We start from the raw sequence: 25,080 nt of genomic DNA, 5'->3' as shown, positions 1-25,080 counted from the left end.
GCTCACGTACCAGGAAGGGACACTTGACCCGAGTGCAGAGACCACATAGAAGGGAACCCTTTGCTATCAGTGTTGGGAGGCCTATGAGGACCTTGGCAGTGAGGGCCCTGGTCTATAGTAGAAAGAACGGAGACCTCAGAGCCAGTGAGTAGCTGCGTGACCCTGAGTGAATGATTTCATCTTTGATCTTTAATTTTCTTATCTGAGGGTAAAAAAATCTACTTTGTAAAGCTTCATGGGGGAATAAAGGAGATTGTGAGTGTAAATCTGCGGTGTGGAGCCTGATGTAAAGTGAGCACATAAAAAATACTAATTCCTTTTTCTCCCATCCTTAAGTTTTCATAAAACACTTATTAGAGGCAAAGCACTGTTAACAGTGACTATCTGATTAGGATTCAAAATACACTTGAGTCCACATGAAATCCCCGTTAGGGGACTTATTCTGATGGGGCTGATGAACATTTAACATCTTGGCTTTAGGGGCTGGAGCAATATGTTTTATTATATGTTGACTTTTATTTATTTTTAAAAAATATTTATTTATTTATCAGAGAGAGAGAGAGAGAACATGAGCGGGAGGGACAGAGGGAGAGAGAGTCCCAAGCAGACTCCGTGCTGAGCATGGAGCCTGACATGGCACTTGATCCATGACCCTGAGATCACGACCTGAGGCTAAACCAAGTGTCAGATGCCCAACTGACTGCACCGCCCAAGTGCCTCTCTATTGTGACTTTTAAAAGCCCATGTACTCCTCTATAAAATATGACTCCAAAATTAGGTAAAGGGGAAAAAAAGTACCTTAACCTCTGTTTGTACTGTCTTGAACATTCTGTAATAGATTATGTATTAAATTCCTCAGATGAGGTTCTATTTTTGTTTTTTGTTGTTGTTTTGACTATGGTTGCACAACTAATTCCTTTTAAAGAAAAATCTGATGTTTCCCAAGAATAGCACAGATGGGAGATAGTGTCCAGAACCCAATAGACGATTTAATGACCCTCACAGCCTCTTTTCTCTGACCTCTAGCCCAGTGTGCCATTCCCTATGTTGGTGTTCCATGAAGCCTTGTTGACTGTTTTTAGGGGGAAAAGTTAAAATTTAGCCAAATCAACTACGAAGGCCAACCAGTGGTTTCTCTTGGTCAATTACTGAACAGGGCTCCACTAGAAGCTACAGAAAGGCATGCCCAGGGTCTCTCCTTTACATCTGTATCATCCATCAGTGCCTTGCACAGTGCCTGGGGCAGGTGTACAGCATCAGTAAGTAAATGTTGAGTCATTAATCGAATCCAACACTTTTTGAAAGGTCATATTGCTTTTAAATATCTGTTCCCTAAATACACCTAGGTTTTTTAAACATAGAACCATATCTCTTAGTTTCTTCTAAACAGTGATTGCTACTCCAGATATCTCTAGTATAAAGCATTCAGCTTGAGTAAATGGAGATTTCGCCCTGACATTTTAATTTAAAACTGAGAGTTAATGTAAGTTCTTAATCAAGGGAAACTGCTCAACAATCCATATTAAGTATATTCTGGAAGTAAGAATGGCTAGATTGCCCTCTAGAGTAAAGAAGCCAAGGAGAGTTTGGGTATTGGTGGTTCATGAAGGGTACTAATTTGAGGACAACACTTTACTAGTCTGATTCTGAATGACCTCTCTGGGCGTTGTAAAGTTAGATTTTGTGGAACCAGGTCTGAGACATTGGGAGGAAAAAGTCAAATTCAGGAATATTCAACGACTCAAGGTCGGTGGTTTTGGAGGAATCTCATTTGTAGTTTTATATGAGAAAGGAAAACACATCTTTTTCCAAGACTTAATTTGACCTATTAAGTCTGTATGGATCGTAGCATGTTTTTTCATGGGGCAAATGGGTGGTATGGAAGCCTCAAGGAATATAGAAAATAAAAATGTTAGAGAAAGGAAAGATGAGTATGTCGCATTTCCTATCAATTTAACATAATTGGAAGAATGAAGCAATGGAACTGGGCCAATAGTCATGCTCTTTGAAGATGGTCAAGCAGGTTCAGAAAACATGCTTCTCCACCTTTGACTTTAGTTCTTGAACATTTCAGTGGAATGATTTAGACCATTGAAAGTCTAGTATGTGCAGAAGCCTTCTAGGTATGAGGTGACCTTGCAGTATTAAAGAAACCCACGGATCCTGTTAGTTCCACCCTCACTGAAGGCCATATTCTGAAGAGCCAGCTCATTAAGCAGGCTTTTGAAGGGTGTGCGCTGCAGAGCAGTTTCCTGTTATTTGGTTAATGGTTGACCTAGTTCTATTGCCATATGCTTCCTGGAACGCATTCTAATATAAAGTATGTGTTAAAGCAAGACTAGGATAATAGCAGGAAAGTCAAAGCCTTTCTGAAGCAGAGACCATGTTAATGCTGGCCCAGTGAGGGCGGAATAGTGTATGGGTGGAAAGTGAAAAGACTTTTCTCTTCAGGGTCCTGTTTACTAATTCTTAGTGCAGTCCTCACACTTCATCCCAGTGCATTCCAAGGAATTGCCCTTTCCCAAAGTGCCTTGTACCTATAGCCTACATGGTTAGTTCCTTTCTCATGTGCGCTAGACCCAGTTAGCTGTTGAGGTACCCTGTGCAAGGAAAGATTAGATTAGATTTGGCTAATGGCAGGTGATTTTGTTTTTGTATTATTATTTTTGTATTGCCAACAAGGGATTAGTAAATCTTTTTGTCTGAAGTTTGGATGGAGTCCAGAGTTTAAGACTGAGGCTCCTTTAACTTACTTATCATTCTACCTGGAATTGGCAGCCTTGGCTGTTCATTTAGATGGACAGGCAAGTCCACGAAGTCATGGGGGCTGCTGAGTAAACTTTGTACCAGACACACAGTGTTTAACAGCTTCAGAATGTGAAGGGTCTGTGGGTCTAGTCTGCTAATTGCTGAATATTTGGGTGGTGGTAGAGGAAGATTTTTGTCTTCATTGCACATAAAGAAAACCCTTGAGGAACCACAAGTGTGTGGGGTGGGGTGGGATGGCGTGGACAGTTCCTTTTAAATTTGTTTTTAAAAATCACCATAATTGTAGAATGGGACAATGATTTCCTAAACCAGGCTGATGTTCAGAATCTCATTCTGAGAACTTGGAAACAAAAAGGAGGTTATTAAAAATAGATTTTTAGGTTCTACCACAGGAGAGGGATTCAGTAGGTCTAGGGTGGGACCCTAGAATGTGTATTCTTAGAAGCCTGATTTAGGAACCACTGGTCTTGGGAATTCAGTATCATTAGGCAGGCAAGGGAGGAGGAAGCAGCCACTGTGCTTTAATGTCTCATATGCAGGAAGTAGGAAAAGGAAAAGAGATGCTGTCAGAACTTGATATTTGTAGCTGCTAATAATTTGAGCTATGGAATAGGCTTTCGTCTTTTCTTCCCCAGGAAGTCAGTTCCTCCAGGGCACCTTACGGGTACTGTATACTAAGTGATTTAGGCTTGGGAAATGTCATCTTAGTGGCATGCCACTGACTGTGCTCCACCACCATCACCATCCTCCACTACCCCTTCCTCTCCCTCCCACCCACCGTGGAGACAGTGTTAGCAGAATGTCTGTCATTCATCAATTAAATTGGATGGAGCTTTTTCATAGTCATACCTTTGGCTGAAACAAAGAGAAGTTACCTTATGTTGATTTCTGTATAAAAAGAAATTGCTACTGATCCACCCAAATAGCTGCTGCTACTGCCCCGCCCCCCCTTCCCTCCTTTTAACAATAAAGAGGATGCACATGTTGACTGTGGACTTGCTCCTTATAACTGCCCACCTGGCCTGGTTTGAAGCTACTGACTCTGATATTGGGCCACAGCTAAATAACCCATTTGTGAATCAGAATGGCTTTGACTTCTGGATCACCCTAATTTGGGGTCTAATCGTGTGCCTGATAAATAGTTGATCTTCAATGCACAGTTAGTGGGTGAATGTATGAACCAGCTAAGCAAACATTGCCCCCAAGAAATAAGAAGTAACTTGGAAAGAAGAAGATTCTGCTTCAAAGCAATGTGTGTGGTCAACATAACCTTTTAAGGATGTTTTCTGTATTAATCTTCAACAAAAAGGAAAATGACCCTGTTTTAAAATTTGACAGACCAGACACTTTGGCTTCCTAAGAAAATGCAGGGAAGTTATTCATGTGTTCTCTATCCCCCAAAACAACTGTCAGCAGTACTACCACAAAAAAATCCCCACACACATTAAAGAGGGTGGCACAGAACAAACATCGTTAAGGATACTGGATGTTCTTTCTCCATTCTTCCTTCGAGCTTTAAAGGTCTCATAAGGAGTGGGAAGAATGTTGTTTTCAAAGAGCAGAAGAGGAGAAACAATTGAGTAGAAAGAAGAACGTGGAGGAAATGTCTCTTATTGATGGTAATCTGGTGGTTACAGAAAACAGTGGTCATGGCCTAAGAACTCATAGTCATGTCCTTGGCATGCTTAGAAGCTCCAAGAATGGAAGATAGTCTTTTCAAAGTTATTTTGAGGAGTTGGACACTACCTACTAGGCTTCTAATGCTTACCCAAGTTAAGAGGTTGAAGTGCCTCCAAGGCTTTAAGTAGCAGCTGAACATGTGATCTTGTTAACCCTGAGATGTTGTTGAATAATGACTCAGATCACAGTGGCAAATGATCCTGTCCTGTTCCAGCTGCCCCAGCAGAAATCAGCTGGGGTCACCCTGTAGACAGATGGTACAGAGCTCATATCAAAACTTCAGAACAAGGACAACTTGAATGGGCTGTCCTGCACATGGGACTTATGTTGAGGGCTGCTTGGTTGTTTTGGAACCATCTGATTCATAAGTGTTGCCAGTTTCTACCTCCACCCCTACACCTTACCCTCTTATAAACCACTTGAACAGAAGGGGAGGATGCCAAAGAGAGTCATGAGTTCTCGTAATGATTTGCTCTTTGGATGTTTCCTCATCTAGATAGATGGGTGTTTTTGTTTCCCCCCCGCAAAAAGGTAAAGTGTACCCTAGGTAATCTAAAAAAATGTGTGATGCCTATTTTGAATAAAATAACAGATAAACAGATTGTATTTTCCTAAATAATAATTAGGAGGTAACTCATACCCAAGAAGCTGGTTTGTTGGCCTTCTGTGAGAGGAGGTAGCTGCATAATGACTCACTGAACATTACTGATTTAGTACAAAAGAAAAATGGGGGTAGGGTGGTAGGAAGGTGGTTGAGCTTCTTACCTCACCAGACCACTCTTTAAACTTTCTCTGTCTTTTCATGACTTCAGTATGTTTATGTAAATCCAAAATTATTTTAAAGCTTAAAATTTCTTTCTGTTCAGCTGAGTGAATGTGCTGCCTATTTCAAAAGTTGATAATGACTCAAGGGTATCCAGCTCTCAAGATTCAAGCCACTGCATGTTGGCAATGATACTGAATCCCAGTTTTATAAATAAAATGCCAGGGTGCCGCCTTGAAGATCCAGACATAGTCTGTGAGCACATTCTAAATCTTGATCCATGGGTACATAGCAGTGTCAACTCAAAAAAAAAAAAAAAAAAAAAAAGCAAAAAACAAAAAACAAACCACACACACACACACACACACACACACATACAGCATGTGCACACACCCAGAAGAGAGAGTCCAAAAGGGAATGGCTTACTGTCATCTGTCTTTAACGTAAGGTTACTGGTTATATTCAAAGAAATGAGATCCCAAGCCACAATGGATCTGTGAAATCATCCTGCCCAGCCTCTTTATTTTGCATCCCTGGAAAGGCTAAAGTGATTTGTCCAGAGTCCACAACGTAAGAAGTTAGTTAGGGAAGCCTGAAATGCAATTTCAGTTTCCTGCCTCGGCCATCTATGCTTATTCCACTAGAACAGCATTGGCAAGTAGCTTGTATTTCTTGTGCCCGTTTTGATTGATTGGTGGAGACTGCCCGGAGCTCCGCTTTGAGGATTCTGTGCCTTGTCGAGGCTTGTTGGAAAGGAGCGTGGAGATCAAGCAGAGAGGGCTGCAGTAGGCGGGAGAGGGTAAATGATAGGCAGTGGCACTTCCCCATAGTTGCTGTCCCTTACAATTATGTGTTTTGAAATCATAGACTTATTCTTTACCAAAACACTTTCCCACTTAGTGTTCATGATGTCTTCCTGTTTCCAAATGTTCTAAACCAAAGAAGATACTCAGTCAAGAGGCGACTCATTCAGAACCGCTTGTCCAGGTGACTTACCCAGGGTCACTAACTTGTTAGGTAGCAGTTGGAATCAGTGGTGGAGTGTTTATTGTGGTTTTTATCAACCAGCCCAAGAGCTCTCTTTCTGCATTGTTCGTATAGTTGTAACCTTGATACTGGTGACGGATCACTCACCCTGTTCACTCCCACCTTCTTACCCATTCTGCACGTTGTCCACAGTTTCCCTTTTATTGCCTGCATGCTTTATGGGACCTCCTGGACCATTTGGTAAAGTCTGCCTCTGTGGATGGTTCAGAGAGGCGGTTAACTTGCAGAGGGTCACACAGTCAAGTTGTGGAAGAGAGCCAAGCTAGAACCCTGATGGTGACCATCACTGCTCCAAGATATTTCCTTAGAGGTTTCCTTCTTGCTACAACACATGTGATGTTGAAACCAGAGGGAACCTTGGAGAGGTTATTTATTTAATCTTATGTATAGCTAGAGATATGGAATCCAAGAACACTGAAAGGACCTGCCCAACCAAGGTAACTAAGTTGTCAAATAGCACAAAACCCCTCTGAGTCTTGAGGAACAAAGCCAAACCCGTGGTGTACATTTTTTTCCTTTACTTTTCTCTCTTTTCTTTATTTTAATGAGAAAAATAAACTTTTATCACAAAGTTCACAGAGGTCATGAGATATTAAAATCTAAGTAAGCATTCTTATAGTTAAAAGGATGAAGTTGATTAGAAGAGGACTTTTTGGATTATCCTTACATGATGCATGTAGTAAATAATAAATTTGGAAGGAAACACTCTGATCATAAATTTCTTATCACAGGACCCTCACAAATTTTTTTTTTAAGATTTTATTTATTCATGAGGACACAGAGAGAGGCAGAGACATAGGTAGAGGGAGAAGCAGGCTCCCCATGGGGAACCGATTCGGGACTCAGTCCTAGGACCCTGGGATCACGACCTGAGCCAAAGGCAGATGCTCAACCCCTGAGCCACCCAGGTGCCCCCCTCAGAAGCTTTTAAGGATAATTTTGGAACCCATTCTGCTTCCCAAGATAGACTGATGTGAGGCCACGTGAGAGGTATAAATGTGCCTAGCAATCTGAAGAGTGCTGTGAACTTGAGATTGGCGCAGTGCTGGGCACATGAGGGTCGTTTGTTCTGTCACTGTGATTCTAGAGCACCTCCCACCAGAGCTCTGTCATGCTTACTGCTTGTATGAACCAAGAACACTTCGCCCTGGATAGAATCGGAGTTTGGGAGGGAGGAAGCTATGTTTCACGGGCAGAATAATCTGTTCACGTCTCATTTGAGATGAATACCATTGGTAACATATATAAAAGACCGGCAATTTCCTGTGTAGTCATTTGCCCCTCTTGGCTGGTCTGGAAAACAGAATCGAAGGTCTCCTGGTTGTTTTTGCGCCTTCAGCAGCAGACAGCTCCCCTGAGCAATGCTATTTCCATCTGTTCCCATTGGCCACTTGGTATCTACCCCGCTCCCCACCATATTAGCCCCTGAGGAAAGAAAGGTGTCCAGATTTCTAAGGGAGCTTGGTGCTCAAACAGGAGTCCACCCGTGGACCTCTTAGCAAGTAGGCGAGGTGGCCTACCTCGGATGCTTTGCTCTCTGCTGGAACATTTCCTTTTGAAGTGCCACCACTTACAGAATCATCAATAAAAACACTTCTCTTGCTCCTTGGGGAACCTCAATCTAACCTTGAGCCTTTGTTTTGGAAGATAATGGTATCTTTTCTACACAAACCTGGGAACAAACCACTCTTAATTCCTTTTCCTCCCAGTCAGTTGTTTTAGCAAAATGATCCCCTTTCACTTTAACAAAAAGATTCTCTTTCTTGCATAAAATATTCCGGATGTGCTTTAACTTGCCTTGGGGTCATAGCACATGTCTTCCAGGACTGATGAGTCTTGTCAGTTGCCCCAGGGTGAGAACTTTAATAAGCAAATTGCACACACCTGGTTTTGCAAAATATTGGCCTAATGGGGCACCTAGGTGGAAGTTCGTACTTCCACTCCCTGTGTACACACCCTCCATCTCCACCCCTTTTAAAAGAGAGGCCTCAGAAATTGCTGCCTCTCCATTTATCTTGTAAAACTTTCCTGTCTCTTTGCTCCCCTGTTGTGATCGTTAACGAGCTCCGGTTGTTGCTGTCACTGCTGCTGTCTTGGATTTGAAAGTAATGGCAGTGATGGGATGTGGTATATGTATGGGGGAGTCTGGTTAAAAGGGAACAGGGCTGGCGAACTCTCTTTGTCAGAGCATGCATCCCCCTGCCCTGCTCTTTGATTTGTGGCTGCCATGGGTGTTTGCACAGCCTTTCCCTGCTCAGACTCTTCTTGGTTAGTTGAAAAGTGACAGCCTGTTTGCCTCTTTTTGGACACTGGACACCAGGCTTACCTGTCTTTCACTCTGTGCATTCATTTGATCATTCATTCAACCCTTTATTGAGCATTTGACTACTTGCCAGGCTTTGTGCTAAATATTGAGGGTTACAGAAATGAAAGACCCAGACCCTCACTGCCTCCTAGAAACTCATAATCTAGTTTTTACATCTCCAGTAGTTGGCAGGTCAAACACACTGACACACCTCAAAGATGCATTATTGATGCAGTTCTTTTGGATTCTGTGGTGTCTCATGGCCAAAGATCAACTTCCTCAAATAAAGCTATTTGGATGTCTTTCTAGCCACCCATTCTTTTGGCCATGTTGGGGTACCCAGGTGATCAGGATGCAAGATCAGCCCCTTTAAAAGCTGCAAGTAGCATTGATGTACATATATCCAGAGCAACTAATGGGCTTGACCATTTATTTGAGTGCTTTATGCTCTAGACTAGATTCCACATTGATCTCATATTACATCTGCCATCCTTCCAAGATGCTGGCAGGTTTCTTAGAGTAGGCTTTTCTGCGCTGGTCAACCTGTGTGTCATTGGATGACATTCTGCCTAAAATGAAATTTATGAAATTTGGTGGTAGAATTTAGCTCCTAGGCCTTAAAAACATACAGCTTTCCTGGCTTTGACTGGGCTATGGATGGCCTCACTCTTCAAATCTGTTATCAGCCCATGTTCCACCATCATTTCCATGTAGGTACCACAAAAGTTCCAGTCGTCAACCCAGTAGCACCTGAAGTGCTTCGAGGAACACTGGTGATCCCCTAGTCTCTCGCTTTGGAAGAGTTTCCCAAACATGTTTGGGAAGATTCTTTCATCCACTCCTAGAGTCCCTTTTTGGGCGTATAAAAAACTAGCACATTTGAAACCATCCAATCATGTACTATCATATGTGCCTCTGGCAGTTCTTTATTCATGTCAATAAGCATGGCTATCCATTTGTTGTATTATGCAGTTAGGCTCAACGCCATTTGTGATGAGAAAATGTTGAGGCTTGTCCCTACTCACGCTGACATTTAGGCTTCCCTTCCTAGTATGGGTAAATGTCTCAGGTTAGCCAGATGTGTCTAGGTCAGAGGGCATATGCTTTGATATGGAATTCCAGAGGTCGTTCCCTGCCTTTGTCCTCTACACCAAAGCTCATGTCACTTGCATCATGCTGTGGCATGAAACAATATTGCATCGCAGGGAGTGCATAATAGACTGTGTTGTCCAATTATCATGAGATTACTGAATACTTTTGCCTGGAAACTTGCCAGCAATAGTGAACAAAGAGATGCCCCAAGCCACTTTCTCACCTTTATTCTTGAAGACTAAATGGCATTCTTAATGTCTGATGGTTTCCTCTGTACCCTTCTTATTGAGTAAAGAATAAGGCAAGCTTTTTTTTTTTTCCCCCTTTGACAAAGAATGTGGCTAGTACGGGAAACCAAGATTTTTAGCTAATTTGATGAGAGTTGGTAAAAAGTCAAAGATGGAACAGAAAATACATAGGTTGGAAAAGGAGATACCAATTTTTAGGAAGTGGGAGATTGTTTGATATATTTACAGTAATAAAGAAAAGTTCTTCCGGAAACAAAAAGTATTGCAGAAATAATAAAAAGAGGCCAAAAAAAAAAAAAAAAAGGTGCATTTCCCCAGCAAGCAAACTGTGAAGCCCATGCTTTTTGTTACTGGAAGTTCTGACATTTCTTGACTTCTCCAACTTTCTTGATTTTCAAAATCTAACATTTAATTCCAAAATCTTTATTCATCTCTGTGTTTTCGTTCTCCCCGAGTTATCTGTGTCCTCTGAAAGTTTAAAAACAAGTGATATTTTTTTTCTCATCTCTGTTGGCGGAGACACACAATGGGCTGCCTTTCCCCTTCTCTGTGGAAAGAATGGAAATATGGTAAGCAGCCAGCGGAGCTCCATACGGATTGACATTCCTTGCTTCTGCTTTTGAAGTTAAGATGGTCACGAGAGAGAAAAATATTTTCGGTTCCAAGCCTAAGAAAAGGACATTCCTTTTCGTCTTGGCACTCTTGTTTTCATGGTGTTGATTTCCCCTAGAATCATCTTCATTCCCATTAATAAGTCACATCTGAAAATGAAATCACTTTGGTAAGTTCTTTTCCTCTCCACACCCTTGGTTATAGAGAAGGTGACGTTTTCTTAGATTTATCTGAAGTAGCTTAGGATATATTTTCCTGGCATTTTTTTTGTTCTGGGTTAGTTCCCATTGTTGATCAAGCATATTCAAGAGAGGTTTCCAGAGCCCTGAGAGATCCATCCATGCATTTTGTTCTGTTAAACAAAGAAAAAAATTCGAAAAAAGAAAAAGTTTAGTTTTCACCTTGCTTTAGAGAAGGAAATCTCAGAGGAATCATTTTCCTTTTAGGAAAATTGGGGTTTGTAGGTTAAATTCCACATTATACAAATTCCCTAATGACAAAGAAGCTTCGCGATCAACAAACTTTCTTCAAAATGCATTTCTGTATTGAAAGAGAGGATTCCATTTGAGGCTGTTGATTAAGACATGAAGATGAGGTCTGAAATTGGTGGTGGCCCAAGGTCATTGGTAGAACTAATGGACCATTTGAAAATTATTAGCAGCTGGTTTAATAGAGCTGTAATAACTACAGCTGTGTGAGAAAATCCAAGTACAAGGTACTTGGAATGTCCCTTTGAGGTCCTTTCCTATTGTTCTAGAATAATCCTGACATCCATTTAGCAAAAGTACAACTTGGACAAAAGATTAGGTAGACTGTGTACATGAGTGTGTAATACAGGCTTTATTTGGTTTAGGACTTTGACTATATTTAAAAAAAAAAAAATTGGCATCATTAAGCTTTTCCTACAACCAGCACATCTCTGTGTCCCCCACAATAGCACCACAACTTCGGAGTGTTACAGTGTTTGAGAACTTTAATGGGTTATCTAAGCAGTGTGTTCTCTCTTTGCGCTTAACATTTTTTATTAAAAATTTTAATCATATCAAAGGATTTATGGGGTTTAATTTGCCAGACTCCAAGGCAGTAGAGAAAAAGACAACTGGAGGAGATGCCATACTTTCTAAAACACACCTTTTCTTCAAACAGAAATGATGTTTACAGTTTTATACTCAATAGAAGAATAATTTGCTTAGAACTTTGCTTTCATACCTGGATATGCATACATGTAGGCACATCTGTATGCATATGTAAATAACATTTGGTCTGTACAGAAATATGCCCATTTCCTCCGTCTGTCATCTGTACCTTGCTTATAACCCAGAGACTTGACATGGAAGGGAAATGCAGAGAGCATTCCACCCGTTAATGAGTTCCACAGCCATGAGTCACCCTGGCCCCAGGCTTCTCCTCAGCCTCATCCTATTCCTGCTCTCAGAGTCAGAGGTCTACATCTCCAGTTCCTCACTTTGGAACTGGGGAAGAAGGTGGGAGATGACACAGCTAACATAAAGCAAGAGTCCTCAGGACTCTTTTGCATCTCAGCAAATTCCCAAAATATATTACCAAGACACAAAAGTGTGGACATCAGGTTTAGATCAATCCCTGCCTTATGTTGATTTGCGAAACTCTTTATAAATAAGACCAAGGGCTTTAAGTGTATGTTATGTAAATGTGTTCTGTACAATGGCTCCATGAAGCAGATAGGTTCTCTGTGACCCACAGAGGTCAAATGACTTCCCCAAAGCTACAGCTGGTTGAAAGCCAGAACAAAGTCCCAGATCTTGTCTTCTGACCAGCCCTTTCCAGTACACCATGGATGACTCACCCATGAATAACAAATGCTTTGTAGGTTTTTAAAGGAAGTTGGGGATATTCAGGAGACATCCTCTAACCTTGTGAGGGTGTATCATCATGGAAGGAAATCACCATGCTCTTCATGGAATAATCCTCCTCAGGGCCCGTGGCCAGGATGGTTTGCTATGGCTTATGTAGGTTGGATTGGACACGAGTGAGGACATGGTAAAGACTTGATGAAATAGCAAATGTCCCTGAAACAGTAAACAGTCCTGTCATGGTAGTTTCCCTTTGCCTTTACTTCACTCAGAAGAGATGTATTCCAGTTCATCCCCAGATCAAAGCAACAGGCTCTAATAGAGAAGGGAAAGGGGAAATGCTCATGGTACTCGAGAGGACAGACACTATCAAATTACCCACTGTGTTTGTTGTTGAATCTTAAGTGTATTATTGTGTAGTGGATCCCATTTTCTTGTGATTCCTATTTCAAGGAGGAGAAAACAGAGGCTCAGACAGGTTAAGGTACTTGCACATGGTCACATCAGTTAGGTGTCAGTGCAGGGATGGGAACACAGGTCAGCTGTGCCCTTTCCATTGTACAGTGCTGCCTACAGACTTCTCAGATTGTTGAGAAACATACTGGCATTGCTGGAGGAGTAGAGATGTCCATGCAAATAATGGCTAAAAATTAGTGACAAATAATTTTTATGTAGCACGTCATTTAATCTGTACTGTCATCCTATGAAATAGTACTACCGTTTTGAACCTGGATTCAAACCCAGGCAAATGGGCTCCAAGCCCATGCTCTTAACTGCCATGCAGGATACTGCTCTGCAGGCCAAGTGCCAGGTTCAAAATAGCCCTGGTTGGCCCAAGGTGTTTTTCAACCAGATCATCTCGGGGGGGGGGGCGGGGGGGGTGCATTATGAAAACGACCAGTTTAACAGTAAAGGTAAAGAAATTGTGGTTTGAGAAAGTCCTTTGTATCTCTGTAATTACAGAGATAAGCTACCAAGATATTATTTCAGTAATCCACAAAGCTTGATGTGACACCTTCCTTGTTGAATGGAAGAGATCTCTAGCTGGTTCATCTTTATCTTAAGGAAAATGTAAAGGTATTGCAGGGCTCTGAGCCAGGGAACAGATGTGATTAGATAAGCATTTTAAATCTCTCAGTCCAGATGTTCAGCTGCAGTAGGTGACTACCTTCAGGTGAGTTCCAGTGCAGACTCTATTGAATAAGTACTTTGTTCAAGTACCTGAAGTACCCGATGGTTGTCTGAGTCTGTACTGTCCACTATAGTAGCTCTGTTGAGCATTTGAAAAATACCTGGTCTCAATGGAGATTTTGCTGCATGTCTAAAATATGTTGAATTTTGAGACTTAGTAGATTAAAAAAAAAGAATGTGTAAAATGTCTCACTAACTTGTGTTTATGTTGAGTATATGTGAAAATAATAGTTTGGATATATTAGGCTAAATGGAATATATTACTGAAATTAATTATACCTGTTTCTGGCTGCTAGAAATATTTAATTTACATACATGGCTTGCAGGATATTTCCTTCTGGTCTAGGTAATTTTCTTGCTATCTAGTTAAATAGAAAGTATCTAAGAAGGCCATTATCATAGGTTGATGCGCTGTCTCTGAGTACCATCTGGCTGAAATGTTCCAACCTACAGACTCTTGCTTCTTAAAGTTCTTGGGTGACATTATATACTTTCATTGGCACTGTTCTTTTTAAAATACAGTTAAGAATATAATTTTTCTTGCACCGTCACTGAAGAACTAACTGTTCCTGACGTTTTGTTTTTTTTTTTTTTAAAGAACTTGGACCACATCTCATTGTTTACTCTAGGTGGTAAACTGGTTATTAGATAGAGTTCACAGAGAGTTAGCTGTTGTCCTTATCTCCCTTCTAAATGTTTAGGTTTGACCCCACCCCCACCCCCTTCACCTCCAGAGTATCCTCCTAGCCCAGACCCTCTTTCTCTCATCCCTGGACCATCTCAGCAGCTACTTCAGCAGCTTCTGTCTGCCCCCCCCTGCTCCCCCTCCCAGCCTCAGAAGTCCTTCATACTGCTGCCAAAATAATCTTGAGAGGACACAGCTTTCATTATATCACATTCCCCTGATGAAGGATGATAAGAGTTCCCTGTTGCTGTCCCAATGTAGGTAGAGGGGGAAGGATCTGACATTTGAGACTCCATAGATGTTATCTGTTTAATCCCTAGGAGATGGATATTTTTAGCTCCATATTTTTAATCCCTAGGAGATGGATATTTTTAGCGCCATTATACAGGTGAGGAAGCAGTTCTCTATGGTACCTAAGGTCAAGGGGTAGGCCATAAAGCTAGATCCTGACTGCTAGGGTGAGGTCCTATCCTGTTTCTTTGCTAAAACCTAATGCTAGTTCTATTGACCATGATGGCTGCCCAGCTTTTAAAAACATTCATTATTAAACCCATGGACTCACTGTGTCCTTTGCTTTCCTAGTTGTTCTAATCATCTTTGTGCTTGGAAAATGTACCATAACAATCCATGCTTCATTATGGAGTGTTTAGAATTCTTCATTCTCTAATTTTTTTTTTAATGTTAAGTCTTGTCCCAACTGTATTTTTAAACTTCTGTTGGAAAGAACATGCCATTTCCCTGTCTTTCGTGCCCTCCCCACCATGTCCCCATGTTCCTTGTTTTTATCCCATGTCTAGAGCCATACCAGCTACCTAGAAGGCACTCAGATGTTCAATAATTGGATGGTATTGGCGCATGGTCGCTGATCAATAAATACGTATTTTTGGCTCAATGGAAAATGATTTTTCTTTTAAATGAGGGCAGAGAACGCTAGGTCAGTGGCTCCCTCTTCACTAGTCTGGATGTGTGACGAAATGGCCGTTGGCAATGACAAGACACCTCTAAGCCAAACCTTACCTCATTGAGTCTCAGATTTCCTACCTTATCTCAGTCGTGGGATGAGATGGTCATGACTGGTGGCCCATGTATCTCCAGGGGGTTAATGGATTATATTGCTTCTAATATTTCCTGGAGGGACATTTAAGATGTCTCTACCTGTTTGGGAGTAGATTCAGGGCAGAGTTGTGGTCTTCCATAAGGACTCTTGGAACAAAACTGAACATTAGGTGGAATGGTCAGTCACTGGGGTCAACGGATTGATTAAAGTTGTGATCATTTATGTGTTCCTGCTAAACTTTGCTTTTTCAAATTGTGTGGGACACATCTGCTCCTGCCTGAAGTTTATGAAGAGCGCTAGCAAAGCATTGACATTTGGTCTGTTTGCTAATCGGCAGTTAGTGTTCCGTGGTCAGTCTTGGCTGTACTCCTTTTGTTCACGTGCCCACATTATTGTGTGGACACATATTAAGTATTTAAACACCAAAGTGATCACACACCCACACGTTCCCTAAAATGTGGGTTGACTTGTTGGAACTGGGAGACTTTTTTTTAAGGGAGACTGTTTAGCTTGTTTACCTATTTCTCTGAAAACACTTAAACTTAAAAAGAATTTCCAGCTTATAATAACCAAAATATATACAAACATTATAGAAGTTGGAATTCAGAGAAAGTGAAAGTTCTTTTTAACCCTACGCCCAGAGAAAGCTTCTTTTAAGGGTTTGGGGCACAGATTGTCTCTTTCCTATATTTATATACTAGCACGTCGTTATTACTATTGTCATTTAAGTAGCAATAGACTGTGCATTCTGTTTTGCAACTTACTCTTTCATTTATCTGAAATGTTAAGGAACACTTACTTAAGAATTCCTTAAGGAGAAGGACAGGTTTTATAAGGTGGGCAAAGGAGCTGGATACCTGGGGTTCTTAGCTTGGGTGACAGAGTTTTGCCGATGTCGTGCTGAACTTTGGCCCTCAGTGACCTCATTCTGTTTTCATAAGTGGGTCTTTAAAGACCTTTATTTTTTAAGGTAATTCCGGAAAAAATAAACTGTTTGGAGACCTGTTACTTCTTTTCAAATCTGGCATTTCTCATTCCCCCCTAAATACACCAGTCTTCTGGAATGCAGGACTGTTTTATGAGTGCAAGTGGTATTTTGTAAGGACACTCTACTTGGTCTGAAATTTCATCGCCAGAGGCAGGAACAGTATAAGGAGCATGGTCATGTGCACCAGGAGGATGGAGGTAGAAACATATCATTAAGTTAAAAAAACTCCAGATCAGCTGGGAAGTCTTAAGACAAGGACAGCAATTGAGATTAGGAAGGAGATGCCTTGTGCCTGAGAATAGAATACAGAGGGAAAGAGGCCCGCAGAAGGGTCCTGCTCATCTCCCTTGGATGGCATCCAGCCCAGGGCATCCAGCCCCAAGGTCCCTAGCTCATGGTCACATGGGACTGAGGCTAAAGGCTTTTGCTGTTTCTGACCCTCAGCTCCTCTGTCAGCATCCCCCTCCACACATGTACACACAAATGTACACAGCCCATCAGTCCAGCTTGATTCCTTATTCCTGGAGACTAAAACATACTTTTCTCCACCTTTATAATTTCTCCAAAGGGATGCATGTTACAATTAAAGTTTCTTTTTAGTATGCATGAGTTTCTTTCCCTTGAAAACCTGTGTTAAAGTATGTCTCATAATAAGTTTGTTTCCAAGTAGAGGAAGGAAAGTGTGTGGAGGTTCTAGCCATTGGCTGAGGTTGAGAGGCTGAACCACACACACACAGTCCTAGCTCTCAAGGAACTCACTGTACACTGTGGGGAACAGGCAGTTAAGCATAACGACCTAGTGCTGTATACAAATTATAGTATAGCACATACTACCTAATTCTTTATGAAAAATGCTTGGGAGATTTAGGGGGCATCTAGGAAGGGTCTCAATCCAGTCCTGGGGGGCCAGGCAGGGCTTTCTAGAGAATGTGGTTCTCAACTGGGGCATGCATGTGTGTGTGTGTGTGTGTGTGTGTGTGTGTGATTTTTTCAATCCAATGGAAAACACTGTTGGATATACTCCTGGGGTTGTTGGGAGCAGGGGAGAGAGACGTTACTAACCTCTAGTGGGTAGAGGCCAGGATGCTACTAGACCTGGGCCAAGGACACCCCCACCCCCAAATTCCCACTCCAACAATGATAATCTGGCTCTGAATGTCCACGTACCAAGATTGAGAAACCCTGGGCTGAACTGAGAATGAAGGATGAATGTAGGCCTGCGGTACTGGGGCTGAGTGAGGATGAAGACAGTCTGTGGAGTCCAGGGGAGAGAGTTACTTACAGGAGAGCATGGGCTCTGGTGGAGAATGGCGTGGAAGTAGCGGCTCAGAGAGTCAGAATATCCTTTCATTGGTCTGAAGAAAGTTGTTTTGGAAGAATGCTACTTAGAAGTGCCAGGTGTAGAGGGCTGAAGGAGAAGTAGGGAGCAGGAAAGCAGTTTGTCTGTGAAAAGGGAATTTATGGTAGTAATGGCAGTTATAATTGAGCCTTCGTGTATGTTGGAAACTGTGCCACATGCTTCATGTTCACTGTCCAGGTTGTTCCACACAATAAACCTGTGAGATGTGGATTTTCTTTGTATGGATGAGGAGATAGGGGTTTGGAGAATTTAAGTAATTAGTCAAGGATTCACACAGCTCATAAATCATGGAATTGGGATTCAACCCCAGGCATCTTGGACTATACCTGTATTGTTTCCCGAGGGAAGAAGATAGGCCAGAGGGACATGGGTTGAGTGGGAGTGCTTGTGTGTATCTGTGTGTGTATGTGTGAGTGGGTTTTCAGATGGGAGTGATGTGGCGAGTAGAGAGAAATTGAAAATGCAGGTCACGTGGGCTCTCGGATAAGGAAGGAGAGGAATTGGATCAGGAGCCCAAGTTGAGGAGTCAGTCTGAGATCATGGGGATTGGAAGTATGTCTTCCACTTGTGGCAAAAGAAGATGGAAAGGATGGGTACCCCTTGGGATGAGGAAGGGAAAGGCAGACAGAAGATGGAAACTTCTTCCTCTCAACTGGACACAGCCAAGAACGGGAGACAGGTAAACATCAGACTTCGGGGTAGAACTGAAACCAAGAATTTGCAGGGTCGCCAATCTGACGTCAAAGAAAAGTTGGGAGAAAACACTGATTTAAACAGATCCAAGGTTGAGATTTTTTTTCCAGGTGGTTATGAAGGAAAGACCATGAGTAAGGCTTCATACTTTAATTTTAGGGATTCATTCTCACAATCTTCTTTTTCGCCTGCTTAAGTTCCTTTAAGGAGGTCAAGTGTAGCTTTTCTTTTCACAGAACTAAATGATTGGTCAGTGCATCGGTAGAGCAACTTGTTGCTTGAAGATTGATTATATGTGGATATAATCGATTAAAAATTATCTTCATGACCTTATGACTGGAATTCCTAAGATCACTGGATATGCTTATCTGAGATTATTTATTTAAGGAGTTATTAAAGAATACCAAACAGGATAGAAAAAGAATGCCAGGGTTGGCAGGAGACTGAACATTCTTAGTAAGGTGAGCTGTAATAAAGTCATCAATAACCAATATGTTGCCAAATCACTTAAGTGCTTTACATTTGATGAGAGTTTTAAAGGTTCGAGTAATAAAGTCTTGTTGAAAAAGCTCTAAATTATTAAGTAGAAAATGACAGTGTTGTTCACCGAGGCCCACATCTGGGTCATTTACCTTATTTGTAGATTTTGGAAACTATCTTGTCTTTTCCAAGTGTTATTTATTTTATTTTCTTGTATAAATGCATTGGCTAGCATCTTCACAACAATGCTAAGTAAGTATAATCTTTGGTTTTAACTTGAGTTCTTCTAATGTTTTATCCTTAAGCATGATGCCGAATTATGTGTGTGTGTATCCATATATTATATCTAACCAAACCACTTTTATTAGAAATGGATCCTGAATTTCATCCAACGCTGTCTGGCCTGTTCTGTATTGGTCAAATTATTTTTTCTCCTTTGACTCCTTAAGGTAGTGGAGTATAGATTTTCTGGTATTGAAATACTGCCTTCCTGCAGTGAATCCCATTTGATCGTGGAGTAATATTCCTTTAAGGTGCACAGGAATTTATTTGAACTCTTGCCTCAATATTTATAAGTGAATTGGTTGATTTTATTAACACTATGATTATTGTTTTGAGGGGAGCTTTTTGTTATCTGTGTCATGCTGGTTTAGAAATACATTGATGAAACTTAATGCTTTAGACTTTGGAGCAATTTCAAAAATATGTGATTTACTGATTCTTTGAAGGCTCTCTGGTGATTGGGTTGGCTCTTGTCTCATTCCTAGTCTTCTATTGGTATGGTTTCTTCTTGGATTGATTTTGGTAATATATGTTTGTTTCTAGACAATCATGCATTACATTTAGGTTTACAAACATTACTATGAGTTGTACATAGTAATTTCTAAATATAGTTTATTATTATTTTCATTTACATTTGTGAATATTTTCTACTTTTATCCTTAATTCTCTGTATTTCCGACCCATTACCCTCCCTCCCCCCCAACACACACACACACACACACACACACACACACACACACACACACCTTTTTTCTTATTAGGCTAGCTAGAGATTTTTATTTAATCTCATACAGTGTTAGATTTGTTTTAATGTGGTTACTTGGCCAGTTTCATTGTGTCTTGATTGTTTAATTCCTGATCTTCTATCTTTATCTTAATCAACTCCTTTCTTCCTTTTTCTTTTCACTTGGGTTGGATATTTAATTCATTTAGCATTATTTCTTCTTTTTAATTTAGCATTATTTCTTGATTTTTATAAGAATTATTATTTCAAAAAAATTTATTATTTCATAGTTAGCAGTTTTCATAAAGCTATGAAATTTCCTCTAAGTACAGCTTTTACCAAATTCCATATATAGATATATATAGCATTTTAAAACAGAACTACATTCTGTACTTGAGTTTTCATTTCCGGTTAGTCCAGAAACTGTTGAAGAGAGTGTTAAAAAGGGTTTTCCAAGTGTTGGGAATTTTTTGTCGCCTCCTCGACCAATTTTACTGCATTATAAGTAAAAGTGATGGGCTTTTTTTTCTATTTGTAATTTATTATATCCTAATTCTGACATGATAGACTCCTGTAAACTTCCATGGGGATTTGAAAATCTTTGTAATGTCCCACAGTTGCTTGAAATGAAAATGTGCTTTCTAGGGTGCCTGGGTGGGTCTGTCAGTTAAGTTAAGCATCTGCCTTTGGCCCTGGTCATGATCCCAGGGTCCTGGAATTGAGTCCTGCATTAGGCTCCCTGCTCAGTGGGGAGTCTGCTTCTCCTCTGCCCCTCCTCCCACTCTTTCTCTCTCTCTCAAATAAATGAACAAAATATATTTTTTTAAATGTGCTTTCTATATCTAGGATATAGAATTTGAAATGTATCTCTTAACTGAATTCTAACTATTAATTCTATTCTTATTTGGCTTTCCTCATTTAATCTATTAAGTATTTATGTCTCTTTCCTCTTTTATTTGTTGCCATTTTTTTCCCTTTATTTGGTGATGTGAGGGAGCATAAATATTTATGACAAATCTTCATTGTAGACTGTACTTTTTGACATTATTAATTGTAAAATTAAACTTTCAACTTTTATAATAATTTATATTCCTTTATATCGTGAAAATGTTTCTTCTTATCTGTAATTTTCTATAAAAATTAAAGATAAGCCTAAAAACTTTTCTGTGAGTTTAACTTTGAACAATACTAATCATTCTTTCTACTTTTTCTTTTCTTGATGTATCTTTTACATTATTACTACTTTCAGACTTTTTTTGTCTTTTTACTGTGTGTGTATCCTGTAGACCAAATGGTATTAGTTTGTTTTTGAATCTACTCTGGGGATATTTTCCATGGGAGGATTTATCCAGATCACCTTTATTGATATAACATATATACTTGATTCTAATTAATTTCATTACTAGTGTATTTCTGTGCTGTTTCCTTTGTCCTTATCTTTTACTACATGATCTATGTTCTCTTTGATTAAAAAAATTAAGCGCTATATTCTCTGTTTTGATTTTTATTACTTAAATGTTTAACTTTAATGTGCTTTATACCTTTATTTGGGGATTCATTAACTTCAGAAGGAGGCAATACCAAGTTTTGTGTTTTTTTTGTGTGTGTTCTACTATGAAAGTTGAGAATAGTGTCCCACTTACATTTATCCTCTAATGCCTACCTCTTTGTTGCTGTTATTATGCTTAAGGATTTTTTTCCCCAATTCTATGTATTTATTGTTATTCTATGGGATAATTTGTTGTTATTAGTTATTACATTGAAGGGACTATAATCTTGTTTTGCAATTATTATGAATTATTCAGTCTTAGTTTCAGATGAAAGAGGACTTAGTGCTCACATCTTCTGTTTATCTCTAAATTCCATATTCTTGAGATCTCAATTTTGAATCTTCTCTTAGTTGGATATCTTCCATCATTGAGTAGATAATGAAGGAGAGTTGTTAGTAAGTGCAGCATGCCTTGACTCTGCTGATTGGAAAATGCTTTCTTATTACTTTTATACATGGTTGGAAAGTTAGTTGGGAACTGAATACTAAAGATGCTCCTTTCTCAAGCCTCTGTAGACATTCCTTCACTGCTTCCTGTCACTGAATGTTCTGTGAAAAAGTCCCGAATCCTCCCCGTGCCCCCATAATTGACTAATTTTAAAAGATCTTGATTTTATGTCATTCAGTGTTGATTCTTGAAATTCTGTAACTTTACCAGTATGTCTCAATTTTGATGATTTTCACTCTTTTCCCAGAACGGCAGATACTTCTTTATTTCAACAAAATTATTTCTTATCACAGATTGGAGCATATTTTGTTTTGCTCTGTTTTGTTTTTCTGTCTACTTCTAGAATACCTTTTATCTGTACGTTGGATCTCTGTTTTCAGACCTTCTTATCTGTCATCTTCTCTACTTGCTTTCATCTGCTTGTCCTTTTCCTCTGCATTTTGTGCAGTTTTTTTGAAGACTGTTTTCCACATCATCAACTTCGTTTTTGGTTTGTGGATTTTGTCTCTTATTACTCTAATATATTTATTGGTTCTGCAATGATATTATTTTTGTTGTCAGTTTCTTTTTTCAACTGCCAGCTCCCCTTTCATCTCATTCTGATGTCTTATCATCTTATCTTTGATCTCTTCTTTCATAGTATCTCTGTTAATTGTTGTATGTAACTATTTTTGTGTGCTGTTCCTTCAAAATAGATTATTCATTGGTCCTTTCCATACCGTTTCTATCACCTTTTTTTTTTTTTTTAAACCTCAGTTCATTTTTCTCTAGTTTATCTCTGGTTGGGACATAACTATCAGAACCTACTCTTGGCCTCCAACTAGTAAGGGTAGTATCTTTTACATTTTCTCCTTGAGTCCTGTTCGGTTCTGCTTTCAGAGCCTGAGTTTGGGTCTTGATGGGTTTGTCTTAATTTCTGTGCCCCTTGAGCAGTCCACCATGGTCTTGGAATTAGATTCCTGGGCAAGACAGAGTTGATGAGTTTTCCTTCTGAACTCTGTGATTCCAAGTTCTAAGCCGTGCTTTGGATTAGAGGGCCCCATTGGTCTGTTGCTTTAGTGCCGCCAAACTATTTTTCCCTTTGTTTATGTTGTCTTCCTTCTTTTCCTTCAGCCAAGCCTTTGTTTGCACTTTGAGACAATTAGCCACCATTTTTCTGAGAGTCCCTTGGTTAGCTTAAAGCCCATATCCTTCCTTTGAGAGATTTCTAAACACATCTGTGTTTTCAGATGTTGATTCTTACTGCAGATTTAGCTCTGCACTCTAGCTTTAGTGTGATAAATAACCACTCCAAGTTTGGAGGTGTTTTCTAATAAGATTTTGTTTATCACGAAAGCCTCCTGTCATGGAAGAATCTAGGGTTTTGAGGATTTACCCAGCTCTTAGTATTTTCTGGATAAAATACTCTAATTCTTTCCTTTGTGGATTGCCTCATCCCACTTTATAAATATCAAGGACACCATGTCACAAACTGTTGAAGTTTTTAGGAGCGATGAATATCAATACGAGCATTGTATTGGCCACAGTATTCACTGGTTCAGAGACAGGAACTCTGCCTTTTATGAGTGTACTCTTCATAGCTTCTAATGCTGGATTCTGCAACTTAGTGTTTTCCCGTTAATTGCTAAATAAGAAGTGAAATATTTGCAAACCTTGGCCTCTCTTAGGCTCTTTGAAGACTCTCTAGCTATTATTGTAGTCATTCAATCAACAGCATTTATAAGTAAGGCTCCTTGTACATTGGAGAAGGGAACATTGGTCTTGGACTGTTTCATACAGGAAGGCAGATTTAAGCTTAATCTTAAGACTTGAGTATCAGCATCAACCTGAGGGCTTGTTAACATACAGATCACTAGGCCCTACCCCCTAGAATTTCTAACACATTAAGTCTGGAGGGGAACATGAGAACTAATTTCTAACATTCTTGGATGGTATTACTGCCGCTGGTCTAGGCAGCCCACTTTGAGAATCATTGTCCTAAGTGATGGGGATCACTTGGACCTTCAAAATGTACATAAGAGTATTCTATAGGGAGGAAAACATGAACAAACATAGAGACCTCAGCATCTTCTTGATTTCTAAACCATTCTCTTCATGATGATAAGGGACCCTTTGTAAGAGACCCTAATGGAGAATATTTAAACAGTTAAAGATCATTCCAAGCCTTACTGATATATTAACTTTTCTATATCCAATACACGAGTATAGATGTCTACTAGGAATATAGATAAGTGGAAGATAAATACATACATATGTGTATATGCAAACGTGGTCAAATATCTCAAGCTGTGGTTGGTTTCAGAATGTAATATATAATCTGAAGTAAAACCTGGTATCAGCAATGTTCTGGAATTACTGATCCGAGCCGTACACTAGATGTGCCACAAGAAGATTGGTTTCCTTGCCAGGCATGTGTCCGACTGCACTTCTCCTTCCCATTTTAAAAGAACTGACCCTGATATTTCCAGATACCCCTAAGACTCATTCAGTCAGCCTCTTCAGTGACTTTGTTGGCAGTGCACATTTTCCATAAGAAACAAGACGATGTTTCTCATGGGGTAGATTTGGCAGGCATAAAGCTCCTGTGTAACCTTGTTCCGATTCCATGAGGTTGGATTCTGAAGAATGATAATTCAGTGTTATAACTCTTGTTCTTCTGTGTGTACCTTTGTCAGCAACTTTCAGTCTTCCAAGTGTGTTTCCAAAGTAGGAACACACTGTTTGCATGCCTGAGAAGGTCTTTGAACAGTCAAACTGCAGACGATGGATTTTGCACCTTTTCAGTTACTCTCCTGAGTGTAGAATTCAGAGTAGATGAAACACTGGAGGTTATTCTAGAGTCTGCCTCCCAGAGAAGAAAGACTCTTGTTAGGGAGGATATATGTATGGAGCATGGACTTTAAGTGGGAATAGCCATTAATGAACTAAATAACATATATAGAGTGTCTTTACTGCTCATTTCCGTTCCCAAATTATGGAATTCAAAAGATTTCTTTTTTGGCTTCAGAGAACTTGTGTTCTAGAAGCCTTGGGCAGGTTATTTTTCATGAGGCCTGTTTCCCTACGTAAAGCATGAAGATATTGGACCAGGCTGAACCACATGGTCTAAGATCTCCTCTCCAGTGGACATTATGAGCCTATAGGTGATTAACTTTTAGAGTGAATTCTTCCATTTGTTTTGAAGGAAGGCACGAGTAATATGTTGTTTCAATATTTTTCAGGGAAGTAAAGGAGAGAAAATTCAGTTCCTACCAAATTTTGTTATACTTCCCTTC

The 25,080-nt window shown here is 40.0% G+C and overlaps 1 protein-coding gene across 25 annotated transcripts in view; it reads left to right on the top strand.

Moving 5' to 3' along the window:
• The window catches only part of ZNF462 (zinc finger protein 462), a 136,486-nt gene that overhangs the window by 21,201 nt on the left and 90,205 nt on the right, over positions 1-25,080 (top strand). The window contains exon 1 of one of the 25 annotated variants that reach the window (XR_011995431.1): positions 18,237-18,308. The exons of the other annotated variants lie outside the window; for them this stretch is intronic. The gene's annotated coding sequence lies outside the window, so the exon portion shown is untranslated. Of the gene's footprint in view, positions 1-18,236; positions 18,309-25,080 lie in introns of those variants that run through there. 25 annotated transcript variants of the gene reach the window in all.

The sequence above is a fragment of the Vulpes vulpes genome, chromosome 12 (assembly GCF_048418805.1).
Source record: "Vulpes vulpes isolate BD-2025 chromosome 12, VulVul3, whole genome shotgun sequence".
NCBI classification, from domain to species: Eukaryota; Metazoa; Chordata; class Mammalia; order Carnivora; family Canidae; genus Vulpes; species Vulpes vulpes.
Note: the sequence above shows the minus strand (reverse complement) of the source record. Positions and strands in the feature narration are given on the sequence as shown.